This window comes from Schistocerca nitens, chromosome 2, assembly GCF_023898315.1.
Source record: "Schistocerca nitens isolate TAMUIC-IGC-003100 chromosome 2, iqSchNite1.1, whole genome shotgun sequence".
NCBI classification, from domain to species: domain Eukaryota; kingdom Metazoa; phylum Arthropoda; class Insecta; order Orthoptera; family Acrididae; genus Schistocerca; species Schistocerca nitens.
Window position 1 is genome coordinate 66,136,872 of NC_064615.1, and position 14,683 is coordinate 66,151,554.

Here is a 14,683-nt window from a genome sequence, read left to right on the forward strand (position 1 = left end):
AGTCGAAAGATGTTGAATGAAGTTCAGGTCGAGGCACTGAGCAGCCAAATTCGCTACAGACACTATACGATGCATTCTTCCAATGTGTTTTCAAAAAGTATCAGACGGATATGGAGAAGGTCTAATTCCAAACTATTGCCACAGTATGGGATATAGCAAACTGTATAACATGGTTACATGAAGAATCTATTTTTCCATTGAGTAAAACGAAAGTTTCGAGTCCAATCCAAGAAAAAGAGCTCCAGAACTGCACACTAGAACCACCATTTTAATAAGGTCACAATTTGTCTTCGAACTTATTTTTCGCCACTTTCTCCCAGCGTCCATCTCAGTGGCATGTCATATTCGGTAATTCACCACTTCATAAAGTCCCCTTTTCGCTATTCCACCAGTCAATGAAAGTGTTATCTCCACGATACTGACCGTGAAGCGTACTCTTTCTTGGGATCAGCGGCTCCAGAGTAACATTTTGACCAAGACACTCAGTTCGTATTGTCTCTCTAGGTTTCACAGGATGTCAACAGCTCAGTTGCAGAGAAATTCTTCTGCGGTAGGTAACAAGGGTGTCTGATAATTAATTTATATGGTACCCTTTACATTGCGGTGGTTACTGTTTGTTCAGCAGTGATAAATGAACTGGCGCTCTATTGATGTAACATCAGTGACGGTGGTGATATCGGATACAAGCTGCGAAATCTGTGCAATGGAATACGCTCAATTGTTAGTCCCCAGTGACCATTTAAAAATCACTAAATAGTCCTGTTACGTAATACATGTCGCGGAATATATCATAAGACATGATTTCCATTGCCACTCTTTTACTTCAGTCAAAGATATGCATACACTAAAAAACAATGCAATACAGAGCTCATTCACGACAGGAGTTTTAGGGAGGAGGGGTGACGGAGATGACATCTGTTTTCTTACACGTTTGCTGTAGTTTTTACAATCTTTCTCTTTTTCCAATCCCTTAATCTCAGACGACCACCTGCAATCAACGTCCGCATATATTTTCGCTATACCTCGCCAACCCTGTCCTCTGTGGTATCATACAACATCAATGAAACAATTCTCTATTCCATTGACACATATCTTGTCATCCTGCCTCTTCGTATAGTTAGTCTTTTCCACACATTCCTTTCCTCACCGATTCGGTGAATAACCTTTTGAGTTCCCGTAATATTACGTTTTGCATCCCCTTCCAGAAACGGCGAATATGTAAATGTATTTGATCTGCCTCCAAGTGTGGGTAGTGATGTGACCAGCACGTGGCTTAATATCGCTGAACAGAAGGTCGCCACGGAAGCCGAGAGCAGCTCCATAGATACCGCTACAGACGCAGACTGTACACGGTCTCGTGTGGCCCATAAAGACCATCTCAGTTTGTCTCGGATCAGATCGGTTCGGAGCGCGGCGTACAGTTCCAACGTTGACAACCTTGCAATGCACTTGGAGTTTTTGTTAGACTTCTCTGGACAATTGGTCCGCTGCTGCTGACGGTCAATGCTGAGTTTGCAAAACGGTTGGCTCTTAACTTGTCCAGTCGCAGGTTCGAATCCTGCCTCGGGCATGGATGTGTGTGATGTCCTTAGGTTAGTTAGGTTTAAGTAGTTCTTAGTTCTAGGGGACTGATGACCACAGCAGTTGAGCCCCATAGCGCTCAGAGCCATTTGAACCATTTTTTCATAACTTGTCACCCAGCACCCACTTGCGGGCCAGTACGAACTCTGAACGTAAGCTTTACGTTCCCCAGCTAATCCCTCTGGCGATTAATGATTGTGGATTTGGGCCCAAGAGTTGAGCTGTAGGACTCACGTTCTGTTCATTGTGGACTTGAACGCTAGCAGTCGTTTGGTGGAATCTCTTTCGGCACATATTATAGGCAATATTTTTTGTATCTTGCGTGAAACAATATGCTTTCTGTCATAACACACCACCTCAAACAGTTCGATTCTCTGTTTAGCTGTTTTTCCCTCTCATGATTCACTTCCATGAAATGCCGAATTCCAGACCTAAGTACATGGAAACTGCTTTCTCATCTTAAGTCCTATATTTATTGTCAGTGAACTTCCTATAGCGGTGTCTTTCTGACTCTGCAAGTTTGACTCTTATGTCATCCACGCTTCTTATTTCATGCGGTACGTCATGCGCTATTTTTCTACCAAGGTAGGCTAATTCATTCACTTAGTTTTAGGAAAATCCCCATTCTACGGTTTACTCGGAACCCATAATCCGTCCTGAGTTGACCACTCATTCCACTGAAAAGGTCATTTAATAGCTCAAGAGCACTGTCATCATTAGCATCGTTTTATTCCAAGTTTTAACTTCTGAGTTACTAATGTACTTCCATCATTTCTTCGATACGTAGGTTTAACTGCAGACGAGAAAGACTCTATACGCCAACGACCTTTTTCATTTGTGGACTTACGTCTTGGTCTTCTATTTTCATTTTCTCTCTTGATTCTTGCACATAGTGTATGTTAACTACTTTCCACTGTCAGGTACGTCCACGTTTTCTGAGAATTTCCTACGTTGTGCATTGAGCCACACTATCCAACTCTGTTTCTATGAAATCGTTTCGATTTTTTTGAGGTGTTGCTTCTACTACCAAGCATCACAATGCCTTTTTTTGTCTGCAGTATTCTGATAAAAAATACGAAAACTGATTGAGGAAAACATGATCTTGCAACGTGACAGCAATAGAAAAGCGAGCGCTAGAAATCTAGATTCATTCCGACCAGCGTAGGTTTCCTGATAACGAATCCATTCTTCTCCCGAGAAACTGATATGGCTTTTCTCCGTTTCCATTTATGCCAGTTCACGTTAGGGTTTCTTAAAACGCCATAAACGCTTCGCAGTTCATCCTTGATCAAATAAAACAGCATTCCTTCTCGCCAGAGAATGTGTAGATTAACTGTTGAATGATAATCTCCTATTATTCTTTTATTTGTTTTTTGTAGAATATTTGGTAAGCATCTCTGGTACTGTTGCAGTGGGATATTGCTAACTGTAATATCATCACAAGGTGCTTGTCCTCTGCATGTACATTGAATAAGAATGTTATAGCGAAGTGGAAAATCTGAGCAGGAAACGTCAACGGCGTACCATTACCTTGTGAGACTGCACACACACACACACACACACACACACACACACACACACACACACACACACAAGTGCACGCACACGCACGCATGCAACTGTGGGATACTTCATGAGCGTAATTTGTAGGAATGTACAAAATGACACAGATGTCCAAATAATAATTGGTGGAAAACTGGAGATTTGTGGTAAGGTCTTTTCGGACCAAACTGCTGAGGTCATCGGTCCCTAAACGTACACACTACTTAATCTAACTTAAGCTAACTTACGCTAAGGACGACATACACACCCACGCCCGAGGCAGGACTCGAACCTCCGACGTGGGGAGCCTCGCGAATCGTGACAAGACGCCTCAGACCTGCCTGGCTACACCGCTCAACAACAATTAGCGTCATTCTTTTACGAATAGATTATCATTTCTCTACGACATATAATTCTTTCGTGGTGTGGCATACTAGGCTGAACGTTTACTTCATAGAAGAACCTTTATGAAGTACACTCCTGGAAATTGAAATAAGAACACCGTGAATTCATTGTCCCAGGAAGGGGAAACTTTATTGACACATTCCTGGGGTCAGATACATCACATGATCACACTGACAGAACCACAGGCACATAGACACAGGCAACAGAGCATGCACAATGTCGGCACTAGTACAGTGTATATCCACCTTTCGCAGCAATGCAGGCTGCCATTCTCCCATGGAGACGATCGTAGAGATGCTGGATGTAGTCCTGTGGAACGGCTTGCCATGCCATTTCCACCTGGCGCCTCAGTTGGACCAGCGTTCGTGCTGGACGTGCAGACCGCGTGAGACGACGCTTCATCCAGTCCCAAACATGCTCAATGGGGGACAGATCCGGAGATCTTGCAGGCCAGGGTAGTTGACTTACACCTTCAAGAGCACGTTGGGTGGCACGGGATACATGCGGACGTGCATTGTCCTGTTGGAACAGCAAGTTCCCTTGCCGGTCTAGGAATGGTAGAACGATGGGTTCGATGACGGTTTGGATGTACCGTGCACTATTCAGTGTCCCCTCGACGATCACCAGTGGTGTACGGCCAGTGTAGGAGATCGCTCCCCACACCATGATGCCGGGTGTTGGCCCTGTGTGCCTCGGTCGTATGCAGTCCTGATTGTGGCGCTCACCTGCACGGCGCCAAACACGCATACGACCATCATTGGCACCAAGGCAGAAGCGACTCTCATCGCTGAAGACGACACGTCTCCATTCGTCCCTCCATTCACGCCTGTCGCGACACCACTGGAGGCGGGCCGCACGATGTTGGGGCGTGAGCGGAAGACGGCCTAACGGTGTGCGGGACCATAGCCCAGCTTCATGGAGACGGTTGCGAATGGTCCTCGCCGATACCCCAGGAGCAACAGTGTCCCTAATTTGCTGGGAAGTGGCGGTGCGGTCCCCTACGGCACTGCGTAGGATCCTACGGTCTTGGCGTGCATCCGTGCGTCGCTGCGGTCCGGTCCCAGGTCGACGGGCACGTGCACCTTCCGCTGACCACTGGCGACAACATCGATGTACTGTGGAGACCTCACGCCCCACGTGTTGAGCAATTCGGTGGTACGTCCACCCGGCCTCCCGCATGCCCACTATACGCCCTCGCTCAAAGTCCGTCAACTGCACATACGGTTCACATCCACGCTGTCGCGGCATGCTACCAGTGTTAAAGACTGCGATGGAGCTCCGTATGCCACGGCAAACTGGCTGACACTGACAGCGGCGGTGCACAAATGCTGCGCAGCTAGCGCCATTCGACGGCCAACACCGTGGTTCCTGGTGTGTCCGCTGTGCCGTGCGTGTGATCATTGCTTGTACAGCCCTCTCGCAGTGTCCGGAGCAAGTATGGTGGGTCTGACACACCGGTGTCAATGTGTTCTTTTTTCCATTTCCAGGAGTGTATGTTCAACTATTAGGGCAAACTACTGTCGAGACAGAAATTGTGCATCACGAAATTCTTTACTTCTCACTTTTCACTCACATTGAGAGTTATTTAGCTACTTGTGACAATGCGGTCTTCCCCGAAGCAAATAACTTTCCTTCGGGCGAGATTTTCGTATTATCTCTCTTTCTATTAGCCCCAGAGAAAAAATGAACAGAACCTTACGCAGGAAATTTAAAGTAGCAAAAATTGGGATCGCTTGCGCTAGAGGCCGTAGTTTTCGAGTTACTCAAGGAAAACCTACAAAAGTAAACTTGAAACGCACTTCCACCGGCCAGGGTTCGTAGTATGTTGTTTATGGCAATCTCACCTTCCACTGTACAAAGATTGGCGACTGGACGAGATATTTCCCACATTTGGCGTTTTTTGGCCTTCATTGACTGACTTTACTAAGCTACATTTTAGGTTGTAGTGAATTGTTCACTGCTTGCTTCGATCCTTCGTCTTGGCGTCAGAGTGATAAACGCTTACTCATCCATGGTTATTCGGAGGCTACAGAAGTCATGTGGCGCATAAAATGCCATATAAGGTACTGCAACATTAACCATGTTCAAGAACATTTCGAAACAGTGGTGTTAGACCTCCAGGGCCTTTACTTCTCCTGTGACTGATGGTCGTTCACAGTGAGACTGTCTGCCAATTCGTTCTTCGACATTCAGGCGTTGGATCATACTGGAAACAGTATCTAATCGTCGCGTCATATGATGGTGCATTGTTGCCGTACTCTTCGATCAACTCAGCATGTACTGTTGCTGCATCATTCCTCCTCATAGACAGAATTACTACCGCACGTTATTCCACTTGATTGGTTGCCGCGCCACTTTGTTTTGGCTACTTTATCGGCATGCTGTTGCACTGTGGGACTGGCATTTCAGTTTGTATCTGGTATGCAGCTATGCACCAGCAAATAAGAATTAATTGCGTAACTACGTATTTCCAATGTGATAGTTAAAACCTTCATGCAGATTCAACATTTTGCTGATGGAACACCAACCAATCTTCCTTTTATTTTATGAGGTATTTATTACAAAAATGTCATTGTTACTCTACATATATATATATGGCTATTAATTTTGAACCTACTGGATCATACTCAAGCCGGACCTTCTGGGAACGCACTGAAAATACCTTATTGTTATGACAACCATGTAACATTGGCAATACGTGTATCAGAAATCGACTGTGGATAGGTGTCACAATGTACATGTGCTCATTATACAAGTGAGAGTCAAACTCTTTCATAGTGAACATATGTATACCGTGACATTTATCTACCGTCACTGTGTGATGCAGGTATTGCCAATTTTGGGTGGTTGTTATTACGATGAGCCACTTTCAGTGCAGCCTCTTTGGGTCAAGCTTGACAATGTACCAGTCGTTTCGAAACCAGTGGCCAAGATATATTTTCTGCAGCTCTGAGAGGTTTGCAATAAACACTTCATAAATTTTTTATGACTATAACTCGTCCACATTGACAGTCCAACATTGCCGCTGAACAAACGTTGATGTGCACCACATTCTAAGAGCTATTCATAAACTAACTGCTTCGAAGTATAATATTTGATAGAGATACTTATTCATTCCATGAAACATAGCAACCTTTTGACAAAAATTTCTAGTGTTTCAATGGATTTACATCCTATTTCTTTACTCCTTATTGTACCTGGTGTGTAGCCATGTCTCAAGAAAAATGTCCTGGCAGTTCCAGAAGATAACCGCCCTTCTTGAGTGCTGTGCTTGTTGTCTGCCTCCAGGCACCGTAACGTCGCGCGCATACTCTGGAGACTTATGCTGACTCTCGTCATCTACATATCTAAACTAGATTGTCTTATCTTTGCACTTCTCCGCGGGAAAAATATGTCCTCTTTCTCGGGAAGAAGTTTCTGTCTGGGAGAGGCAGAAAAAATGTTCCTATCATATTCTGAATACGAAATGCAAAAACTCACATGACTCAGCTAGGAACGAATGTAATTCTTGATAATAAAGAAAACGTATTTTACGTGTTGACGGGTTTTAATTTGCTGTTAACTGAGACCTTCATCGGAATGGCTCGTTGAGTTATTTCTGAAAGTGTCTGACAGCAAAGTAGTAAAAAATAGATAAAGAAATTTTAATTTCATCTTAGTGTTATGCTGTTGCGATTTTCCGACTGGAGAATGGTTTTATGCAGACGTCTACGCTACTCTGTCCCTTGAAAACCTCTTCATCTCTTTTTAACTACCGTAACCACAACCGCGCAGGTTCGAATCCTGCCTCGTACATGCGTGTGTGTGATGTCCTTAGGTTGGTTAGGTTTAAGTAGTTCTAAGTTCTAGGGGACTGATGACCTCAGACGTTAAGTCGCATAGTGCTCAGAGCCATTTTTTTTCGGATCCACAACCATTTTGACCTGTTTATCGTAGTTAAGCCTTGGTCCCCTTCTACAGTGTTTATCGCCTCACTTACCTCCATTACGAAATTGATTAATCTTTGATGTCTCAGGATTTGTCCTGTCAATAGATCCCTTGTTTTGGTAAAGCTGTACAATAAATTTTTCTCCTCAGTTTCACTCAGTAATCTGCTCATTTGTTATTCGGTCTACGCGTCTAATCTTCAGCATTCTTCCGTAGCACCACATTTCGAAAGCTTTTACTCATTTCTTCTCGAACTGCTTAGCGTGCAAGTTTCAAAGATACACTTCAGGTAACTACCTTCAGGAGAACTTCCTACAACTCAGACTGATTCTCTAATGAACCTTCACTCTGAAGTGGAGTGTGCGCTTATATAAGCTTCCTGCCAAATCAAAAGTGTGTGCTCGAACCAGGGACCTATCCCTTTGGCGGAAACGTGCTCTCCCGACAGAGCTATCTAAGCACGATTCACGATCTATCCTTACAGCTTTACTTCCATTAATAATTATTCTCTTACCTTCCAAAGGTTTCGTGCGCTTCTGGAGCAGCGCTAATTTCGCCACAGGATTGAATAAGATAAACAAGGACCAATAGGAAACGAATTTCTGTTACAAGTGTGAAGGTTTATACGGTCAATGTCAAACTGAACGAAAGTTTCTGGCATGAGACGAAGACTTCTGAAACCATATAAGTGACCAAGCGATACGGAAGCAATTGAAGGCCAGGAATAAGATTATACAAACAGTATGCGAAAGAAGTTGTTCCTGTACTAGCAGCATTGTACTGTTAAGCGTTCATATGATTGGATAAAAGGCCAAATCATTACAGTTTTCAAGTAGAGTTGTCAAACGAGCGCAAAAATCTATAGGTCTGTATAGCCAACGTCCGTCTGTTGTAGAATCGGGAGTGTCAAAAACAGCGATCGCGGACAACCCAGCGCTCTCAGTTCGTCCATGAAACCCACAAGCTATCAGAGACCATTGCCCGCGAACATAAACAAATGAAATGTATTGCTCATAGATAGGGATAAAACCTATTATTGTATGAGAGCATGACCGTAGAGCGATCATGGAAGCAGTCACCTCTGCAAAAGATCTGCGAGTAGGCGTACAGTGCCAATCCTGAAGAAGCGCTGTTCACCTACAAAACAGGTAGCTTACAAAGGCCTCGTGTGACCAGTACATGAATGTTACTTGTAAACTTGACCAGCACCTAAAAGAACATATAAAGAAAATTATTATACCTGCTGTGGCGCAACACACTCTTTATTACGCTCACATTGCGAGTACAAAGTAATGACTATAGGTCGAGTCTACGGCAGATCGTCGTGAATCTTAGTATGTACCGAAAGAATAATCCAATTAATCAAGCGTCAAGCAAAGCCATTAATAATCTGTAGAGCAGAAATAGGAAACATAGTCCATTTGAAATCTAGTGAAGAAGCAAGTTACGAAACTACAGTGTAAGTAAGGAAGAGACTTCAACACAGCATGATTCGAACTGTCTTACAGCTGCACTGTAGCTGAATTTTATCTCTAGTCTGAAGTCAGCAGCCAGGCCCATTTGACGGGTCACCAACCAGACTTACTGGACGCCGGAGGAGCCATTTATAGGTGGATCGACCTGTCTGTCAGATGAGACCTGGCTGTCAGATGAAGTAGAACGATCTGAAGATGGTTTTTACACACAGCCAAAACTAGTCATCGTGTTTTGTTTAATGTAAGTGTAGTTTAGACAGTAAAATTTTTGGTACAGGACAACTCTCTCTCTTTTTTTAATTTTAACAAGTGAAGTGGTATTAGTGTAGCCCCAGGGCTGGTAGCGGTTATCTCGAGGTGGAAGCCACTATGCATCGGAGCCACTGGTTCACGTGTCGTACCAGCAAGGAGCCACAGACATCAACTGTGAACATTTTTCGTCCCTGGGTGATTCTGATCATGAGTGGTATCTATCGCGGAACCCTGCTGAGGGTGCACGCCAAAACCTCTGTTCGCAGTTAGTAACTAGGACAACGGTTGCGCTGGCCTGGGTGTGTTGTAGGTCTGAGAAGGTCCCAGAGGGTCAAGTATGGCAACCATGCAGCAGTTCCATAGCATGCGCGCCTGTAGCGCTATGGTCTTGTAGGAGGCCAGAGACCGGGTGAGGATCTCGATATTGGTTTCGGCTGACAGCGTCCTCCTTGTCTGCACATAAAGTTGCGGACAAAGTGCTCAGCTGAGCAGTATGGCTCCCATGTAACATGGACAAGCTACTATGAGCGCCGTGGCGTTGTCCAGGTATGAAACTGTGGTGGGGATACATCCAGAATGAAATTTTCACTCTGCAGCGGAGTGCGCTCTTATATGAAATTTCCTGGCAAATTAAAACTGTGTACCGGACTGAGACTCGAACTTGGAACTTGTGGGGATGTTGACTGGATTAATGCACATGATTCTCGGCGGAGGACTGTACTCTCGATGTGCTGCGCGATCCTGTGCCAGCAGGCGTCTTTTCTTTCGAGCACTTTCATGTGTATCATTCACCAGTGGTCAGCGTGCAGGAGATTTATGACACGACGACGCAGCTGCGTCGGGATGACCAACTGCCAAACGTCCACGTCCGATGTCAGCATCTTGTGAATGTCTTCAATTTCGGAGGAACGTGTTTCCTGAGAGTCAAATGTAGGATCTGGCCCCTTGGGTAAACTGTATAGGGCATAGGCAGCATGCTATGCTGTCGGCCAAGTGAACAGAATAATGGTAATCGTTTAGCAATGCAAGCGTTGTGCTGTTTTCTAAGTAAGATGGTTCCTAAGACCGAACAATAAAATTAATGGTTTACATTCCATGAAGTTAAATCTTGTACTATTAAAATTTGTTGAATTCTTGGCGAGGATAGGGCTCTTTCATGGCTGGTATGTCGTCAACAAGGAGCGTACTTTAGGTAAAATTTTAGAGTAAGAAATGTCTCCTGACACTGCTGTAACCTTCATTTTTTACATCTTTTTTGTGTAGATTATTAAGGAATCTGGCGATCTCGGCAACATGTGCTATAAATTTTGCGTAATTATTTTGCCGAGAAATGACTTAAAGTCTTTTAATTATGTATACACTTGGAATTTCTCTATATGGCTGTCACATGTTGCTAAGTCGATGGAGATCTTTTCTGACTCAATACGGGGCATAAGAACTCCACTTGCTCTTGAAAAAATGGTTCAAATGGCTCTGAGCACTATGGGACTCAACTGCCGAGGTCATTAGTCCCCTAGAACTTAGAACTAGTTAAACCTAACTAACCTAAGGACATCACAAACATCCATGCCCGAGGCAGGTTTCGAACCTGCGACCGTAGCGGTCTTGCGGTTCCAGACTGCAGCGCCTTTAACCGCACGGCCACTTCGGCCGGCTCCACTTGCTCTTGAAGGAATCGACAATTTTTTAGGCTGTGTTTTTGTATGTTTTGTTGTATGAAACGCTATTTTGTGCCTGACGAGATGGCACAACTCAGAAAGTAATCGATTAGCAGACTTTTCTGTACAACGCTGTTGCAGTGCATTTACCACGGAAAAGTTCCCTCTAGGATTATAGCCTTCGTGATGTCGGTTGAAGAGACGGAGAACGAATCTGAGTATTGGTTTTCTCATTTATAGTAGAAACTGGCGAACCGGTTTCTATAAGACATTTCGTCAACTGTTTGTCCATTGCTAGTGAGAGAGAGAACGTCTGCATTAGCCCTGTGAAAGGATTCGAAAGTGACTATAACGTGTTTATACCACTGTGGCGTTTTCGGTGGCACGCGCTGACCTTGCGCAAAATTCCACCTCCTGTGTGAGGACTGAGTGCGCTTATGTTTAGCAAAACAGTCTAGGCACTCTGGATACCTCGTCCTGCTGTTGTGATAGCAGGGAGGGACTATGTGAAGAGCCGGCCGCTGTGACCGAGCGGTTCTAGGCACTACAGTCTGGAACCGCGCGACCGCTACGGTCGCAGGTTCGAATCCTGCCTCGGGCATGGATGTGTGTGATGTCCTTAGGTTAGTTGGGTTTAAGTGGTTCTAAGTTCTAGGGGACTGATGACCTCAGATGTTAAGTCCCATAGTGCTCAGAGCCATTTGACTATGTGAAGACTGAGTCAAATGCGTACCGAAGCTGGTTTGTTTCCTTGGGGTTTGTCCCTAAACAGACCTCAAGAGTTTCAACGCGAGTCGGATGAGGATGATGAACTTGGTGAGTTGCGATCACACGTACTGTAGCATGATTGAGAATGCTGTTTTGCAGAATCCATGGCAGTTTTATAAAAATTTTGCTGAGCTACATATTTAAAAAGTTTTTGCTGTTCTTATCGTTTTTTCGACATTGGGATTTATTTATATCAAAGTCGATACAATCTCCTGTATTGGGTGCATACGTAATTATTATGTCACATACTAAAGAGTCAGCATTGAAATGTGTGCGATTTTGAATTTCACACAGAAATTGATACTTACGGGTCAGCCCTTTGCGACCAGCAGCCCAAGCAGTATATGACCATGCAGTATAAGACTGATGCGACTGCTTGCGACGACGAAATAATGCGAGACTAGATTCTGCAATATATGTTTGCTGCTCGTAATGCTTAGTATGCGAACCATGGTTCAAGTGGTTCAAATGGTTCATATGGCTCTGAGCCCTATGGTCTCAAATGGTTGAAATGGCTCTGAGCACTATGGGACTTAACTTCGGAGGTCATCAGTCCCGTAGAGCTTAGAACTACTTAAACCTAACTAACCTAAGGACATCACACACATCCAGGCGCGATGCAGGATTCGAACCTGCGACCGTAGCGGTCGCGCGGTTCCAGACTGAAGCGCCTAGAACCACTCGGCCATTAAGGCCGGCTGAGAACTATGGATTTCTGATAAATCTAAACACTTAGTTTTATCGAGAGAAGATCATTTTTGTAGAAGACACAGTATTTGGTGCTAGTAGTCGGCAGAAAAGGATTGTGTTTAGAATTGTTTGATTTGCTATTCATCTGGAAGTGGAGTTGCAGGTTTCGGACGTATCCAAAGAAGGGCAGCGTGTTTCGCTACAGGTTCACTTAGAAAACGTGTCTTGGATCAAGCGGCGAGAATGGTGATGGTCAATGCTTTTCTGGCTTGATGAACTGCTGTAAACAAGCTGTTGCTGCAGTTTCATGATTTGGGGATCAAGATCAATTAACTTAGTCTACCATCACGTAAGTCTTTATTTCGAGTACTCGTAGTCTAATGTTACACTTTCGATGTTGCCACGCAGTCTTTATTATCCCTGTATGGACTTGATCACAGGGTCCTCGTAAATTGCAGGAGACATCAAGATATCGACATAGTCCAGAATTAAAAAACATCGCCAATAATGCGTAGAACTGCATTGGAAAAGTTAGTCCAGTAGAAAGTCAGTAAACACCCAGGACTGGATAAGTGAGGGATGGAATTCAACACAGCACGATTCGAAGTGTCTTGCAGACGTCAATTGGCCAGAGGTTATCTCCGGCTTGACGTCAGCAGTTAGGCACGTATGATGACCCACTGTCACCTTTTAAACTTCCTGAAGAAGTCGTTGATAACAGATGTCGAAGGCTACGGACCTCTTGTCTGATGAGTTACAGGAGAAATAAAGAAGATTCAAAGAAGGGCAGCGTGTTTCGTTATAGGTACATTTAGCGAACGCGAAAGTGTCCGTGATGTACACTCCAGTTGTGTGCGCTGGAAGTGATGTGCTCTTCATCACCGTATGGTTTACTGATAAAACTCCGAGAGCATATGATTCTAGAAGAGCCAGTCAGTCTATTGTTTCCTTCTAAGTATATCTCGAGAAATGACGACTAAATCAAAGTTAGATTCAAGTTGACATGCAAACTTGATACGCCCGCTAAACCCGCTGGGCAGAACAGGTAATAGGAATGTGGAAAGGGCCAAGGGTTGAGGTCAGTTTCTGCTTCTATTTGTTATTTATTGTAATTTAGAAACTCTTTCACGGCTGAAGGCCTCCAACAAGAAATCTTAACAAGATAAAAATCCAATTAAAGTAGCAATAAAATAATTTAAAGAAGCAACATCTGCAAGGTGCTATACCAATGGCTGAGGGCCACAATCTAACTTCAAAATTTTAAAATATATTACCATAATCTTTAAAGGCAGAAGGCGACAATGTTTAAGTTTGAAAGACGCGTCGTCCGGTAGGACGACCGACCGACGATCCACCAAGACCGTGGCCCGGCTCAAGTGATGCGTGGCTGCAATGGTCGGGCGAGCCATGCCGACGCAGACCTCACTGCTGTTCCAATCCGACTGCACTAGTGCCGCACTGCAACTCGAGACCGGCAGGTCCGGACTACACTCCAGACACGTTCCAACTGACTGGCAGACCCGAACTCTCGACACGAACTACCAATCCCTACTGCCGACGTGAACTCACTAACGACAGACAACAACCGGGAAGTCACAGCACTCGAGCAAAGATACTACGAGAGGGGATATATTGATACGCGCTGATAGCGCCGCTCATGGTTAGGCAAAGGACCAACTCAGTGACAGTAGTAATTTAAATTAACGTAGTGAGGTGGAAGTACATTAAAAACAGGGTGTAAAATACATGATGGCGGGAACACGAGCCACGCACCGCTCAAGAATTATCAACAATAATGCGTGACAGCAACAGGGTGAGAGGGTGAGGGGGGGGGGGGGTTGTCAAAGGTACACAAAGTACGCTCCGCGAAACACCGTAAGGTGACTAACGGAGTAATGATGTAGATTTACATATAGCAGTAGCAACCAAATGACACCGCGTAATGGTCACGGAGGACTCGTCCGAACCACTGTGGATATTTAAGGGGCTCCGGAAAGGCTCAAAATCATGAAAAGTTCAATTTTTACTTTTTTGCGTTTTCTGAATCTGCAGACTATTACCTTTTAATAGATATATAATTTATTCAATTCCGAAGACTACAACTATTTTTAAATTTTTTTTGAAATGTGTTCTACATGGGCGTGACCCACTGTGGCGCTGTTAAACTGCTGTCAAATGGTGTTATTATTAACGTCCGTGTCCATCAGGTACGTTTTAGTGATGTGAGATAAAGTATGTGTTGTGGCTAACCTGTGATGGTTCAATATATATCGCTGGTGTGATTGTCGATTGTTTCATGTTTATTTACTCTGTCGTTATCTCGAAAATATTCGTAATTAATTCTGTTTCTTGAGTCTCTGTTTTGTTGAAGTATAATAATGAGTA